The 16,328-nt window shown below is 43.1% G+C and overlaps 1 protein-coding gene across 1 annotated transcript in view; it reads right to left on the bottom strand.

Moving 5' to 3' along the window:
* LOC132384998 (fidgetin-like) overlaps positions 1–16,328 on the bottom strand; it is a 200,134-nt gene that overhangs the window by 110,548 nt on the left and 73,258 nt on the right. The window contains exon 2 of the mRNA XM_059956723.1: positions 10,776–10,875. The gene's annotated coding sequence lies outside the window, so the exon portion shown is untranslated. The remainder of the gene's footprint in view (positions 1–10,775; positions 10,876–16,328) is intronic.

Consider the following 16,328-nt stretch of genomic DNA (forward strand, 5'->3'; position numbering starts at 1 on the left):
TGTGGGATCTTTACATACACTGATCACACAGGGTTAATGATATTAGAAATGTTTGATCAGGAGCTCACTAGTCCAATGCCAATAAATATATCTCTACGCTGGATGAAACGCTGTAACCTGATCGCCATTTCTTTTATACAATTGTGGAGAGCGTGTGGACTGCATTGGTGAGGTGAACTGGCCCCTCTCCCACTTTCAAGTGGAAGACTGATCAAGATTTTATAGTCATACAGCACAGAAGTGGGCCCTTTAGCCTAAGTGTCCACACAGATCAAGATCCCCATCAAAGTCTCCCTCTCCTTCTTATACCCTCTCTCTAAACTAGTCCCATTTGCCCACATTCACTTCTATTTGACCTAAAGAGTGGATAGTACAGGTGATGTGATCACCTACCTATAGTAATGATATCAATAAGCTTGAAAGAGTGAAGAAAAAACTTATAAGGATGTTGCCAAGACTTGAGGACACAAATTATAGGGAAAAGTTGATTAGGTTAGGACTTTATTCCCTGGAGCACAAAAGAATGAGGGGAGATTTTAGAGGTATACAGAATTATGAGGTGTATAAATGGGTTGAATACATGCAGACTTTTTCCCCTCAGGTTGGTTGAAACTACTTTTATGGTGAAGAGTGAAATGTTCAAGGTGAATCTGAGGGGGGAGAGTCATCACTCAAAGAACGGTGTGTGAGTGGAATGAGCTGCCAGCGGAAGTGATAGATGCTGGTTCAATTGTAACATTTAAGAGAAGTTTAGATAGGTACATCGATAGGAGGATATGGTCTGGGTGCAGGTAGATAAGACGATGCAGAAGTTAAGTTCAGCATGAGCTGGATGGGATGGTGAGCCTGTTTCCATGACTCTGACTCCAATTAAATCCACCAAACCATCTCCCGACAGCAAGCACTCCTGGTGTCAGCAGAGCAAATTAACAGGAGAATTACAGATAAGAGCGGTTGAATGTCTAATGTTAATGCATTAATGCAGGATTGTCCAGAGGGTGCACATATTGATGTAATCTTTCAAATGAGCCAAGTATTTCAGTTTTTATTCATGTACTTATTGAGATACAGCACAGAAAATGCCCCTTTGGCCCACCAAGGCATGCCACCCAGCAATCCCCTGATTCAATCCTAGCCCAATCACAGGACAATTTATAACGACCAATTAACCTACCAACCGGGAAGTTTTCGGACTGTGGGAGAAAACCCACGCAGTCAAGGGAAGAACATACAAGCTCCTTACATGTAGCTCCTGACGAAGGGTCTCGGCCCAAAACGTCGACAGTGCTTCTCCTTATAGATGCTGCCTGGCCTGCTGTGTTCCACCAGCATTTTGTGTGTGTTGTTGTTTGAATTTCCAGCATCTGCAGATTTCCTCATGTAAGCTCCTTACATGTAGTGGGAGGAATTCAATCCGGGTTGCCTGTACTGTAAAGTGTTGTGCTAACCACCACACTACCGTACTGTCTCACTCTCCATCTGAAAGTCAAGATTTGGAGGGATATGATCCGGGTTCAGGAAGATAGGGCTGGATAGAAGATTGTCAGCATGGAACAGATGGGCCAAAGAGCCTGTTTCTGTACTGTGGTACCCTATGGCTCTATGACTCCATGGTCCATCATGCAACATGAATAAGGGAACTGGGGCAGGTAATCAAATTTTGGTTAAAGGGATAGGGAGAGAATTTCAATTTGGTCTTAAATGGGACAAAAGTGAAGTAGGAAGAGAATTTCAGAACTTATACAACTATATTATTGAAATTTCCATTCACATTTCGGCAAATTGTTTTAATTACTTTGGGAATTTTTTTTTCATTTCAACTGCTTCAAAGGTTCATTTATTATCAAAGTATGTATCCACATACAACTCTGAGATTTGTCTTCTCCAGATAGCCACGAAACAAGGAAAGAACATGAAAGCCATTCAGAGAGGAACATCAAACCCACCCCATCACCAAATGCTGTAAGAACAGCATCCCAATCATCGACCCCCAAAAACCTCTTCCCCCACACAATACAGAACAAGAACATCGAAGCCCCTCCCACACAAAAAACTAATAGAATGCAGCAAGAACATCAGCCCCAAAACCTCTCCCCTTGCACAAGAAAATGGAAAGGAACAGGCTATTGTGGACCAATGAGTTAAAATTTGCTAGACTAACTGGAAGTAAAGTATTGGCGTGACGAGTTAAATCATACATTTCCAATAACAACTCTGTGCAAAATCTGGGAGAGCCAGATGGCACCTGCATCTAAGCTGCCAAGTCCTGTGATCAGCACTAAAATGAAGGTAGAGCGTCTGATGAGATATACCCATGTAGATCAGAATCAGAATCTGGTTTATTATCACCGGCACATGTTGTGACATTCGTTGTTTTGCAGCAGCAGTACAGTGCAATACATGAAAAGATTACTATAGGATACAAAAAAAGAAATATAAAAATCAGAATAGTGCTGTAAGAAAGCAAAATATGTGGTAATGTTGATGTTCACAGACTGTTCAGAAATCCGATGGTGGAGGGGAAGAAACTGTCCCTAAGACGTTGATTGTGCATCTTCAGGCTCCTGTACCTCCTCCTTGATGTCAGCAATGAGAAGAGGGCATGTCCTTTATTGTGAGGGTCCAAAATGGTAGATGCCACCTTCTTGAGGCATCACATTTTGAAGGTTGACTCGATGGTGGGAAGGGAAGTGCCCATGATGGAGCTGGCCAAGTCTGTAATGCTCTGTAGCTTATTATGATCCTGTGCTTTGGTGCCTCCAAACCAGAGGACAATGCAACCAGTTAGAATGCCTTCCACAGTATATCTTTTAAATCTGCTAGAGTCTTTGGTGACATACAAAATGCCCTTACATTTGTTATGAAGTATAGCCGCTAGTGTGCCTTCTTTGTGATTGCATCAATACGTTGGGCCCAGGATAGATCCTCTGAGGTGCTGATGCCCAGGAACTTGAAGTTCCACTGCTAACCCCTTGATGAGAACTGGCGTGTGTTTTTCTGATCTCCCCCTTCTGCAATCCACAATAAATTTCTTGATCTTACTGAAGCTGAGTGCAAGGTTGCTGTTGAGACACCAACCAGCTGATCTATCTCACTCCTGTACACCTCCTCATCACCATCTGAGACTCGGCCAATACAGTGGTGTCATCGGAAAATTTATAGATGGTGTTTGAACTGTCGCTGACCACACTGTTATGAGTGTAGAGAGAATAGAGCAGAGGGCTAAGCATGCATCCTTGAGGAGCACCTGGATTGATTGTCAGTGAGGAGATGTTATGTCATGACTGATGTGGTTCAAGATGGAAGAAGTTGTTTCAGGGAGATAATCAGGTAGCTGTGCTTCACTGGCTAGGGCCCAGCTTTTTGTCATCCTGGGTCAGGTTAAGCATATTTTCTAACAACATATTTGGGTTCGAGTAAGGTCATGCCATGTTCTCCTGGTTCTGTATTATATTCAAGTCAGAATGATTTGCTCATGCATCCTATGTTCATGATCAATATTTGTTAGTTCACCTGCAACAAAAAGAATAGATAGTCGGAGATTTCTCTAAATCAGCTTAAATCAGGGCTTGAAGACCTCCAGGGCTACCCCCAGGTACTCCTGGGTGGAGAGGGAGGGAGGTCATCTGGGAGGTAGGGCAGAGAATGGGGCAGTGCATCCAAGTTGATGCAGTGTGTAGTAAGACTGTGAGGAAGGATAGACAGTTAATAGGACAAAATTGCAGTCAGTGCAATGTGTTGAAGTGTGTCTTTGCACTAAATAGTAGAGGGGTGGGTTCAACGGTTTGGAAAAGTGAGGATAAAGTGAAGGGAAGGAGAGTATTGGGGAGTTTATGACAGTCTTCAGAATAAAAAAAAAGCACAAAGTTTAGAAAGGATAAGAATTCAACTTTTGGTAACAAGGAGGAAAAATTGAAAAGGGTGATGAATACAGGACTGAAGGTGTTAGATTTCAATGCACACAGTTCACTGAAGAAAGTAGATGATCTTGTAGCACAGTTAGAAATTGGCAAGTATGACATAATGGGCATCTCTGAGTCGTGTCTGAAAGAAGATCATAGTTGGGAGCTTAACATCGAGGATACACATCGTATTGAAAGGACAGGCTGGTAGGCAGAGGGGGCAAGGTGGCTCTTTTGGTTAAAAAAAAGGAATCAAATCCTTACAAAGAGGTGACATAAGATCAGAAGATGTAGAGTCATTGTGGGCAAAGTTAAGAAACTGCAAGAGTAAAAGCACCCCGATGGAAGTTATATACAGGCCTCCCAACAATAGTCAGGATGTGGGATACAAATTACAAAGGGAGATGGAAAAGGCATGTCAAAAGCATAATGTTATGATAATCACGGAGGACTTCAATATGCAGGTAGACTGGGAAAATCAGGCAAGAGTGTCAGGGGGCAGAAGTGAGTGTAGCTATTATTACTAAGGAGAAGGTTCTTGGGTAACTGAAAGACCTAAAGGTCGATAAGTCACCTGGACCAGATGGTCTACACCCCAGGGTTCTGAAAGAGGTGGCTGAAGAGATTGTGGAGGCATTAATAATGATCTGTCAAGAATCACTAGATTCTGGAATGGTTCCAGAGGACTGGAAAATTGCAAATGTCACTCCACTCTTTAAGAAGGGAGGGAGGCAAAAGACAGGAAATTATAGACCAGTAGCCTGAATTCAAAGGTTGGGAAGATGTCGGAGTCTATTATCAAGGATGAGGTTTCGGGGTACTTGGAGGCTCATGATAGAATAGGCCAACATCAGCATGGTTTTCTAAAGGGGAAATCTTGCCTGACAAATCTGTTGGAATTCTTGAAGGAAGTAACTGGTAGGATAGACAAAGGAGACTCAGTGTATGTTGTTTACTTGGATTTTTAGAAGGCCTTTAACAAGGTGCCACATGTGGCACTGCTAAACAAGGTAAAAGCCCGTGGTATTACAGGAAAGATACTAGCATGAATAGAAGATAGGCTGACTGACAGGAGGCAAAATGTGGGAATAAAGGGGGTCTTTTTTGGTTGGTTGACAGTGACTACTAGTATTCTGCAGGGTTTGGTATTGGGACTGCTTCTTTTCACGCTATACGTCAATGATTTGGATGACGGAATTGATTGCTTTGTGGCCAAGTCTGCAGACAATACAGAAATAAGTGGGGGGCAGGTAGTGTTGAGGAAGTGGAGAGTTTGCAGATTAAGTTAGACAGATTAGGAGAATGGCTGAAGAAGTGTAAGATGTAGCGCAGGGAAGTGTAGGTCATGCACTTTGGTGGAAGAAATAAATGTGGAGAATATTTTTTAAATGGGGAGAAAATTCAAAAATCAGAGGCAAAAGGGACTGTGGTCCTCATGCAGGATTCCTTGAAGTTTAATTTTCAGTTTGAGTCTGTGGCAAGGAAGGCAAATGCAATGTTAGCATTCATTTTGAGAGGACTAAAATATTTTTTTTAAATGTAATGCTGACGCTTTATAAGGTATAGGTCAGATCGCACTTGGAGATTGCGAGCTCTTTTGGGCCTCTTATCTAAGAAAGAATGTATTGACATTGAAGAAAGCCCAGAGGAGGATCATGAGAATGATCCCAGGAATGAAAGGGTTAATATGTGAGGACCTCTCAATGACTTGAACTTGTACTCACTAGAGTTTAGAAGAATGAGTGAGGATCTCTTTGAAACCTATTGAATACTGAAGGGCCTAGAGGGAGTGTATATGTAAAGAATGTTTCTTATAGTGGAGGAGTCCAGGACCAGAGAGCACAGCCCAAGAATAGAAGGATGCCTCTTTAGAATAGAGATGAGGAGGAATTTCTTTAGCCAAACGGTGGTGAGTCTGGGGAATGCATTGCCACAGATGACTATGGCAGGTAAGTCAGTGGAAGTTTATAGGTTCTTAATTAACATGGGCATCAAAGGTTATGGAGAGAGGGCAGGAGAGTGGGGTTGAGAGGGATGATAAATCAACCATGGTGGAATGGTCCAGCCTACTCAATGGGTCAAATGGCATAATTCTGCTCCTATATCTCATGGTCTTGTGATCTCTTTAAGGATGAGTACAATCTCTGAACATCTGTACATTAGGGAACCTGCATACGAGGCAAATCCCGAGGACGAGTGAGTGATGTCTCCTCTCCTTGAGCATAGAGTCTGTGTGAACTCCCTAATGTAGCAGTGAGCAGTAAACTGTGGGACGTGGCAGAGATCAGTAGCAGCAGCAGCCTGCAAAAGTCCTGAGGTTAGAAAGCTCAGAGCAACCATGACCACACAGTCAGGGCACAGTGAGAGGTTGTATATGAAGTCACAGCAGGTCAGAGATCTCAGCAAGGAGACTGACTACAGACTGAGTGTCAGCCCTTTAAATGGGTGGTGTTTGAGTAAACATACACTGCCACTTGATAAATAGCTTTATTATTGTCACATACCAAATGACAGTGAAAAACCTGTCTTGCTTACCATTCATACAGATCAATTCATTTAGTTGAAGGTAAAACATAACAGAAAGAAGAATAAAGTATAACAGCTACAAAGAAAGTGCCGTGTGGGTGGACAATAAAGAGCAAGATCATATAGAGGTAGATTGTGAGGTCAGAAGTCTGCCTTAGCATTCAGGGAACCATTTAATAGTCTTATAACAGTGGATTAATAAGACTTAGATAATTTAACAGTCTGCCTTTTATTTTTCATCTTTCTTCTATTCAAATTTCAACTCCTTCTGCCTCTCTTCTTTCCTGAACCAAGGATTGTTCAAGAACTGTTCAAGATTGTACAAGAACTCTTATAACTGTGGGGTAGAAGATCTCCTGGAGTCTGGTCATACATGGTTTCAGTCTTTTGTATCTTCTGTCCAATGGGAGGGAGAGAAAAGAGAACGTCTGGGTGAGCGGAGTCTTGGATGATGTTGGCTGCTTTACTGAAGCAGTGAGAAGTATGGTCAGAGGCCATGGTGGGGAGGCTCATTCCGATAATGTATCCATGACCCTCTGCTGTGCAGGTTGGTAGGTGGGCTGCTGTAAGTTGGCTCAGTGTGTTGCTGAGCGGTAGAATCGGGAGTGTTGATGGAAACATGAGGAGAATAAGTTACCAGAGAATAAAACGAGGCAGCAAGAAATGTAGAGAGTCTGTGAATGGGAGGCTGGTTTCTGTGATGTGCTGAGCTGTGTCCACAACTCTGCAGTTTCTTGCGGTCATGGGCAGAGCAGTTGTCACGCCAAGCTGTGATGCAGCAATGAAAGTTGGTGAGGGTCAACGGGGACATGCCAAGTTTCTTGAGCTTCCTGAGGAATTAGAGGTGCTGGTGAACTTCCTGTGACATCAACAATGAATTTTATGAGTTGCACTACTTGCTGTTGGCATCACTTGGGAGAGTTTTATGCCAGAAAAAAAACCAGAAAAATAGCAAATAAAAATCTTGCTGTAAATTCTGGAGTTGGATTAATCAATGAGCTCATTTTGCCCAACTCAGAACATACAAAATTGATCTATATCAAATTTAGCTGATTTCCAACTGCACAATATGTTCTGGGTTGCCCAAGTCAATACCTCCCTGAAAATGGCCACACAAGTAGATAAGGTGGAAAAGAAGGCATATGGCTCATTTGCCTTTATCAGCCAGGACGATGAGTATAAAAGTCAGGAAGTCATATTGCACCTTTATAAAACTTTAATTAGGTATGTTATGTGCATTCCAGTCATGCCATCACAGTGAGGATATGGAACGTTTGGAGAGGTTGACCAGAATGTCTCCCGGATTAGAGGGAATGAGCTGCGAGGAGAAGTTGGACAAACCTCGGGAGCGTCAGAGGCTGAGAGGAGATCTAACAGAAGTTTATAAGATTTTGAGGGTCAGCATCTTTTCCCAGGGTAGAAATGTCAAATACTAGAGAACATATATTTAAAGTGAGAGGGGTAAAGTTTAAAGGAGCTGTGCAGGACAAGTTTCTTTTACACTGAAAGTGGTGGGTGCGAAAATGCACTGCAGGGGCACTGGTGGAAGCAGATTGGATAATAGACAATAGAAAGTAGGTGCAGGAATAGGCCATTCGGCCCTTCTAGCCAGCACCACCATTCACTGTGATCATGGCTGATCATACACAATCAGTACCCCGTTCCTGCCCTCTACCCATATCCCTTGACCCCGCTATCTATAAGAGCTCTATCTAACTCTCTCTTGAATGCATCCAGAGACTTGGCCTCCACTGCCTTCTGGGGCAGAGCATTCCACATATCCACCACTCTCTGGGTGAAAAAGTTTTTCCGCATCTCTGTTCTAAATGGCCTACCCCTTATTCTTAAACTGTGACCTCTAGTTCTGAACTCACCCATCAGCGGGAACATGCTTCCTGCCTCCAGTGTGTCCAATCCCTTAATAATCTTATATGTTTCAATCAGATCCCCTCTCATCCTTCTAAATTCCAGTGTATACAAGCCCAGTCGCTCCAATCTTTCAACATATGACAGTCCCGCCATTCCAGGAATTAACCTTGTGAACCTACGCCACACTCCCTCAATAGCAAGAATGTCCTTCCTCAAATCTGGAGACCAAAACTGCACACAATACTCCAGGTGGGGTCTCACCATGGCCCTGTACAGCTGCAGAAGGACCTCTTTACTCCTATACTCAATTCCTCTTGTTATAAAGGCCAGCATGCCTTTATATAGTGGTAATAAATAGACTTTTAGACTGACACATGAACATGCAGGAATTAAATGGATATGGATCACACACAGGCAGAAGAGACATAACTTAGCGTTATGTTTGGCTCGGATATTGTGGGCTGAAGGGCCACTGTGCTGTTTCTATTTCTTTCTTGCCATAAACACAGTATCTTCATCCTCACTACATGTAATGACACTGGGTTGTTAGCTCTGAGCTGAACCCCCAAACCTGGAGGACTGGCAGACCACTATGAAGCTGGTCTCTACCCTTTGACCCATTTGGCATGGGTGACCCTATCAAGAGCCAAAGCATAAAGCCCTGACTCCAGCCAACATAGGTCTCCGGGTCATTGAGCCTCCAAACCCTACGACAAGGCCGTGGTCCTCTTGGAGGATCATCTTCATGAAATGACATAAAGAATTTGTAATTTTAAAACTAGTACTGCATGCTGACCCTGTGTGTGTTCCATGAACAAATGAAGCAAAACTCCTAGCAGCCACCGGTTTTGTGTAGAACTTATGTAACAGCTATTTTTACTGTGAAAGTGGTTTAGCTGTGCTCTGCAACTGTCATCTCCGTGAGCAAGAGGTTCAAGAGAAAAGCCTCCCTCAAACCTCCAACATGCTGTTGCCACCCCACCGGCTGCTCAAATCAGCCCCCTTTTGTTTTCCAGTCATAAGAAATAGAAGCAAGATTGGGCCGGAAGTTGGTTCAACTTTCTGTTTGGCAAAGCAAAAGCAAGCAGAAAATGGGGTATGTGAGGGAAGTGATGATTAAATTTGCTTACACCCCCCCACTTGTTGACACCTAAATATAGTCATGTCACCTGGAAAATATTTCACCAAGTATCACTTATAAAGGGTACTGCACCTCCAACATGCTCTACAGTCAAAATTTAATGGGTACTAGTGCCATAATGCAGCACAAATCAAAAGCACACTCTGAAAGCTCCGAAGAAAATTCATTACTTTGTGAATGAGTACCCTCTAATGCATTGACTCCATGGCATTTAGAAAATTATAAATGTTTACAAATTTTAGCTGTTTAACAACTTCACAGCCAGACAGCCCCATGAGAACATAATGTGTGTCTGCACGCCATCAATAGTAATTTAATTCTGACATCAAATAACATAATAATTTCAGAGTCATAATTGTAGCACACATATACTTTTGTGTGCTCCTCATTTAGTTCAGTCCCAGTTCTATTTGCTTTATCTGACTTAGTGTGATATACAGAGGAGGCTATTCAGCCCATTAAGTCATACTGGTTCCCAATAGAGCAATCTTGTCAGTTCCATTCCCTGTCTCCTTATTTTCCCTGCAGTGTTTCAGCTTGTTCTCTCTCACATGCTTCCCTCATCCACTACATTCCACCGCCTACCACACACTAGGGGCAACTTACTGACTGACCTGCGCTACAATGAGTTAAGGACGCAGTTCAACACATCACAGAAACCAGCCTCCCCTGCATTTCTATGGGATGTGAGAGGAAACCGGAGCACACAGACAGAAATAGGGAGAATGTGTAAACTCCGAACAGTCAGCACTGGAGGCTGGTAACAGGAGCTCTCCCTGCTACACTGAACCACTTTTTCCATCAAAAGTGAAGATGTACTGTTCCATTTGATGCTCTCCAGAAGCTGAAGCACCATGTTATTTCTCTCTCTTTGCATGCAGCTCTTCTCAAATGTTTGATGTATACCAGTTTAAAACCAGGTCTGTTTTTGCATTCAGTGTCAGTAGAGACTGGAGAGAGTTCAATCCAAAATGACGGGTAGAAATCAGCTTCAACTCATTTTATGCACTTGGCTGTCACTGTGTTTGGAACACTCACTCACCAAAAGGCAGAGGCCTAAGCTCCAACCTGGGCCTTCAAGGACATGATTCCACCAAATATTCTAATGAAATGGTGCCAGGAAAATAGACCATGTGGGACCCCCAAGGCCTCTTAATATCCTGATTAATAATACTAACACTGGGTAGTAGAAGCATTTAGCACAAAATCAGACTCTTCTAGTCCTGACTGTGATGCCCATCTACGCTAATCCCATTCGTCCACATTTGCCCCATATCCCTCTAAATCTTTCCTTTTCATGTACCTGTCCAAACACCTTTTAAATGTCATGACTGTACCTGTCTCTTCCATGTCCTTTGGCAGCTCGTTCCAGATATTCACCACCCTCTATGTGAAGCACTTGCCTCTCAAGTCCCTTTCAAATCGTTCCCCTCTCACCTTAAAGTAAACAGTTACAATAATAAGTCATACTTATGAACTGTGCTTTTCTTAATATAGCTATTTTTTGGAAATTGTGGAGAAATGAACAAATGTTAACAATTAGGTGATTTTTGAAATTAAATCATGTGGTTGCCATGGTAACATCAAACAGCCCTCAACGAGCATGTCCAATGACCTGGTCTTTGAACGTTCCTTTCAAGTACTTCATTTGTTTTAGGATTTTTGTCACTGAAGTTTCAATGTTGACCGTACTTAGTCCTTGAAAACTTGAGGGAAATCTGAGTTTTTCCAGAATCACAAAATTGGTTAGCAGTTTTGGAGAATATAGAAATAAATATGCCATCACAAGTTTTAAACTGAATACACAACACAGAACATTTATTTTAAATTCTGCCTCCTCCTCATTGCAACAGCTCGAAGGGACACACTAATGCAATTGCTATAGAGACCTGGGTTTAACACTGACTTCCAATGCTGTTTGTGTAGAGCTCACGCGTTCTCGCGCTGACTATGGATTTCCCCCCAGTGCTCTGGTTTCCTCCCACATCCCAAACACAAAGAGTAGCTTGGTAAATTGGTTTATTACTGTCATATGTACTGAGGAACAGAGGAAACCCATGCAGTCACAGGGAGAATGCACAAACTCTTCACAGGCAGTGGTGGGAATTGAACCCGGGTCACCGGTATAGTAAAGTGTTGTGCTAACCACTATGCTACCATGCTGTGAAACTATAGTGTGTTTTATGTAGTCTTGATAACAATACATTGAGGCAGTACTGGGTAAAACAATAACAGAATGCAGAATAAAGAGTTACAGTCACAGAGAAAATGTAGTGCATGTACACAATAAAGTGTAAGGGCCACAATGAGGTCGATTTTGGGGCCAAGTGTCCATCAATAAATTTAACAAATTTGACAACATATACCAGTGATATTAGATCTGATTCTGATCTTATTGTATTAAAGGGCCATTCAATAGTCCTATAACAGTGGGATAGAAGCTGTCCTTGAGCCCGGTGGTACGTGCTTTAGACTTTTGTATCCTCTGCCCAATGGGAGGGGAAGAAGAGGGAATGTCTGGGGTGGGTGGAGTCCTTGATTTTGCTGGCTGCTTTACTGAGGCAGTGAGAAGTGTAGAAGAGTCTGGTTTCCACAATAGGTTGAGTTGTGTTCACAAGTCTTTGCAGTGAGGGTCGGTAGGTTAATTCGTAAAATCTGGGGGATGTTGATGGGAGCATGAGGAGAATAGGTTACTAGGGAATAAAATAAGTTAGGGTAAGATTAATATAAATAGATGGTTGATAATCAGGGAGGAACCAGTTATCAGGAGAGCCAGTTTCTAAATATTATTCTGAGGAAGTAAACCGAGAGGTTGTAGAATTGAAATTAATGATTTTCCTTTGAAATTTGACTTTGGTGTCAATATGAAACAAACAATATCAGATGGCCGATTCTGAGCTCATCTCACATTGGAGACAATAAAACTATAAATATCAGTTGCATCTCTGAAGGACTTCTCTATGTCCAATGTGTATACTCAGTTTTTGTTCTTTTTTTTGGAAATCAGTGCTCCCCTCCCTCAGATTTCCACCACATCCTGTATGAGGCAGTGTTTTCAGACTTGGAATTTCTTATACACAGGAGTAAAAGCATCCAAAAATGTGAAACTTTATTCAAAGAATGGTCTGATATGTCTGTATGTAGACAAGACCCTACAACAGGGGCTCCCAACGTTTTTTATGTCAGAGACCACTACTATTAACTGAGGGATCTGTGGACTCCAGATTGGGGACTCTTGCTCTACAGGAAACTCATCAATAAAGCCAGTTTCAGAATTTACTGGGTGCAGTATAACAGTCTATGAAGTACCCTGAGGTGCTTTGACATGCTCAAGATGCTATATAAATGTAGGTTACTGTTGTTTAGCTCCTGAAGAAGCTATCTGTTCACGAACCTTAACATATAACTGTTGTCAACACACTAGTGAGTGCAGTTCTGTTCTGCCAGAGGAACTGGAAGCCGTCAGTGTTCAACATTCAGTCCCTGACCTGAACCTCCTCCCTGTCAAGTCTCTAGCCCCTGGGTTGGAGAAGCTGGCACATTTTACCCACTCTAATATTTGTCTCAAGCTTTTGTTTTCAACTATGCCTGACCACTGTTCCTGCACTGACACCACTCAGCATTTCAAAAGCAAAAGCCCACCCAAAACCACTTATAAACCAAAACATCAGGAAATTTATCGGGGAATTGTTTCAAGACAGTGATCTAATCTGAGGGTTCAAAACATAGTCGTAAAACCACTCCTAGTTTATGGCGGTGTCTGATCAATGAGACTTATTCTGAGATAGCCATTATTCAGCCTTCCTTTACATGTCCCGTCCTCCCTCTTACAATCCCACCAACTCTCAGAGAACAACTATACCACAGATACTGCAGTTCTGCAGAGCCTCAACCAACGGGCACTCAGCATGTCGTGATATCAATAATTTATTCCTGAAGTAAATTACAATTAAGTGCACAAATTTGTAAAGCCATTTATCTACAGGTATGCACACGCAAACATGCTCACGCACGTACACACACACACACACACACACACACACACACACACACACACACACACACACACACACACACACACACACACACACACACACACACATACACACACACACACACACACACCCTCATATACAATCATAAATACAGTGCCCATTGTATCCAGCAGAAAGCCACTGGAAGTCCATCAGGACCAGAGTATAACCTATAGTAATTTTTGTTATGCCTTGCAATGTACTGCCACCGCAAAACAATGAATTTCATGGCATATGTTGGTGATAATAAACCTGATTCTGATTTGGACTTGACTGTTGATGTTTGCCCTACCTCTGAAGCCAAGGAGGTATACAGGAGCCAAAAGGCCCACACTCAACACCTTAGAAATAGCTTCTTCCCCTTCACCATCCGATTTCTGAACATTACTTTGCTCTTCCTCTTTTGTTTATGCATTTTTATTGTAACTTGTGGTAATTATTTTGTGTCCGTCTCTATAGTGCTGCCACAAAACAACAAATTTCATTTCATACGTCAGTGAGAGTAAACCTGACTCTATGATTCTGATTTTGCTGTAGTTGTCCGCTCCCAGAATTCCCCTTCCGCCTTGAAGGTTTCGGACTAGAGTGAGCAGGAGAGTCTGGGCCAGCTTTGGACGGGAGCTGTGGCTTTTTTGATGAACTGTGGTCAGCCCTCTGGGACAGCATGGGCCCCCGACCTTTCAGAAGCATACAGCACTGTGCTTCTGGCTGGCAGCAGGTTAGAATTCATGAGGAAGGGCATCGTCAACCTCACGTACAAGCAGATGGGGTAAAGGAATTGGACACCAGCCTCACTACTGAATGTAGATTACAAAATACTGTCAGAATCAGCTTTATTATCACCATGATATATCACAATATTTGTTTTTTGTGTGTCAGCTATACAGTACAAGACATTAAAATATTTCAGCAAGCTACAAAATATAAATAGATAAAGAATGCAATAAGGAATAGCAGGATAGTGTTCATGGGTTAATGGACTGTGCAGAAATCTGATAGCAGAGGAGAAGAAATGTTGATGGGTGTCTTCAGGATCCTGTATCTCATCCCTGATGGTAGGAATGAGAAGAGGGCATGTCCCGGATGGAGAGGGTCCTTTGTGATAGGTGTCACCTTTTTGAGGTATTGCATTGTGAAGATGCCTCTCAATGGTAGAGAGGGTTGTGCCCTCAATAAAGTGGCTGAGTCCACAACTCTCTGAAGCCTTTTTTGATCCTGTGCATTGGAGCCTGTGTATCAGGCAGTGATGTGACCAGTTAGAATGCTCTTCACTGTACATCTGTAGAAATTTGCTTGAGCCTTTAGTGGCATAGCATATCTTCTCAAACTCCTAATTACGCATAGCCGTTGGCGTGTCTTCTGACGAACGCATCAATGTGTTCCCACCAATTAGGGTGACATGGTAGTGTCATAAATACGAGAAAATCTGCAGATGCTGGAAATCCAAAGTAACACACACGAAATGCTGGAGGAACTCAGCAGGCCGGGCAGCATCTACGGAAAAGAGTACAGTCGACGTTTCAGGCCGAGTCCCTTCAGCAGGACAGGAAAGGAAGATGAGAAGTCAGAGTTAGAAAGTGAGGGGAGGGAGGAAGAAGTACTAGGTGATAGGTGATACTGGGAGCGGGTGGGGGTGAATTAAAGAGGCAGGAAGTTGATTGGTGAAAGAGATAAAGGCCTGTGGAAGGGTGAATCTTATAGGAGAGGGCAGAAGATCATGGAAGAAAGGGAAGAGAGAGGAGCACCAGATGGAGGTAATAGGCATAAGGAGATAAGGTGAGAGAGGGAAGCAGGAATAGGGAATGGTGAAGGAGAGGAGGAATGTCTGTAGTGGGACTCGACCCTCTCCACTGATCGCCCTCCTGGTACTTATACTTGCAAGCGGAATAACTGCTCCAATTGCCCCTACACCTCCTCAGAGGTGAAACATAGATTAGGAATGAGGGAGTGGTGCTCCCTCTCCATGCTAGGCAAGAACCTGGTCACCGGATGTGAGGTGCTATACGCGGTGAAGGTGTGGCCTACACCCTCCTCCTCCATCTTTGCAGCCACCCGAGCAAAGTTCTAATTCATCTGGAGATCCAAAATAGGTTGTGTCGATCGGGGTGTACGTGTCTCCAGAGAAAGTGGGGGGGGGGGGGGTGGAAACATACCCAACATCACCCTCTTCCCGACGGCCCCCTCCGTGTGTGGCCGCATCAAACTGTGTGTCGAGCCTGACTGCGCAAACTCCAGGTGTCATGTTGACATTATGTCTGTCCCCAGTTTTGCAAAGGACAGACTAGAACACCCCATTCATTTAGACCTTTCCGAGCGACATAGAGAAGTTTCTGTAGAAAATCACATTTGACCACAAGTCCATTAGGGAGAAGGACATGGTGGATCCTATAGGATGGTTCCAAAAACAGACTGTCAACATCACTTTGCAGAATGTCACCTCACAGGTTCCCTCCAAGACCTCATTTGGCTGGCGGCGATGGAAACCCTCCACATCAGATCCTTCCTGCGCAGTCCATCAGCATCAAGGCCAGAAGGTTGGAATTGAACGCATTAACCTGCACCAAACACTAATGCAAAATAAATCAACAAGCAATGTTAGCAGCTACGTGTCTAATCCCTCGAACAGGAGTACTCTCTTTAAGTGTACAACTGATTGGTTGGAGTTGGCACTTGTCTAAGAATGCCAGATGTAAGGACCCCGGGTGATTTCAGAGCCACATCACAGTCCATAAGCCCTTGAACACCACCTCACTGTTCCTCTTTTGCACTGTTACTTACTTAGTTATATTGGAATTTATAGTAACTTGATCTGCCTGCCCTGCACTGCTGCCACAAAACAACAAATTTCACGACACA

This window comes from Hypanus sabinus, chromosome X1 (assembly GCF_030144855.1).
Source record: "Hypanus sabinus isolate sHypSab1 chromosome X1, sHypSab1.hap1, whole genome shotgun sequence".
Lineage (NCBI taxonomy): Eukaryota > Metazoa > Chordata > Chondrichthyes > Myliobatiformes > Dasyatidae > Hypanus > Hypanus sabinus.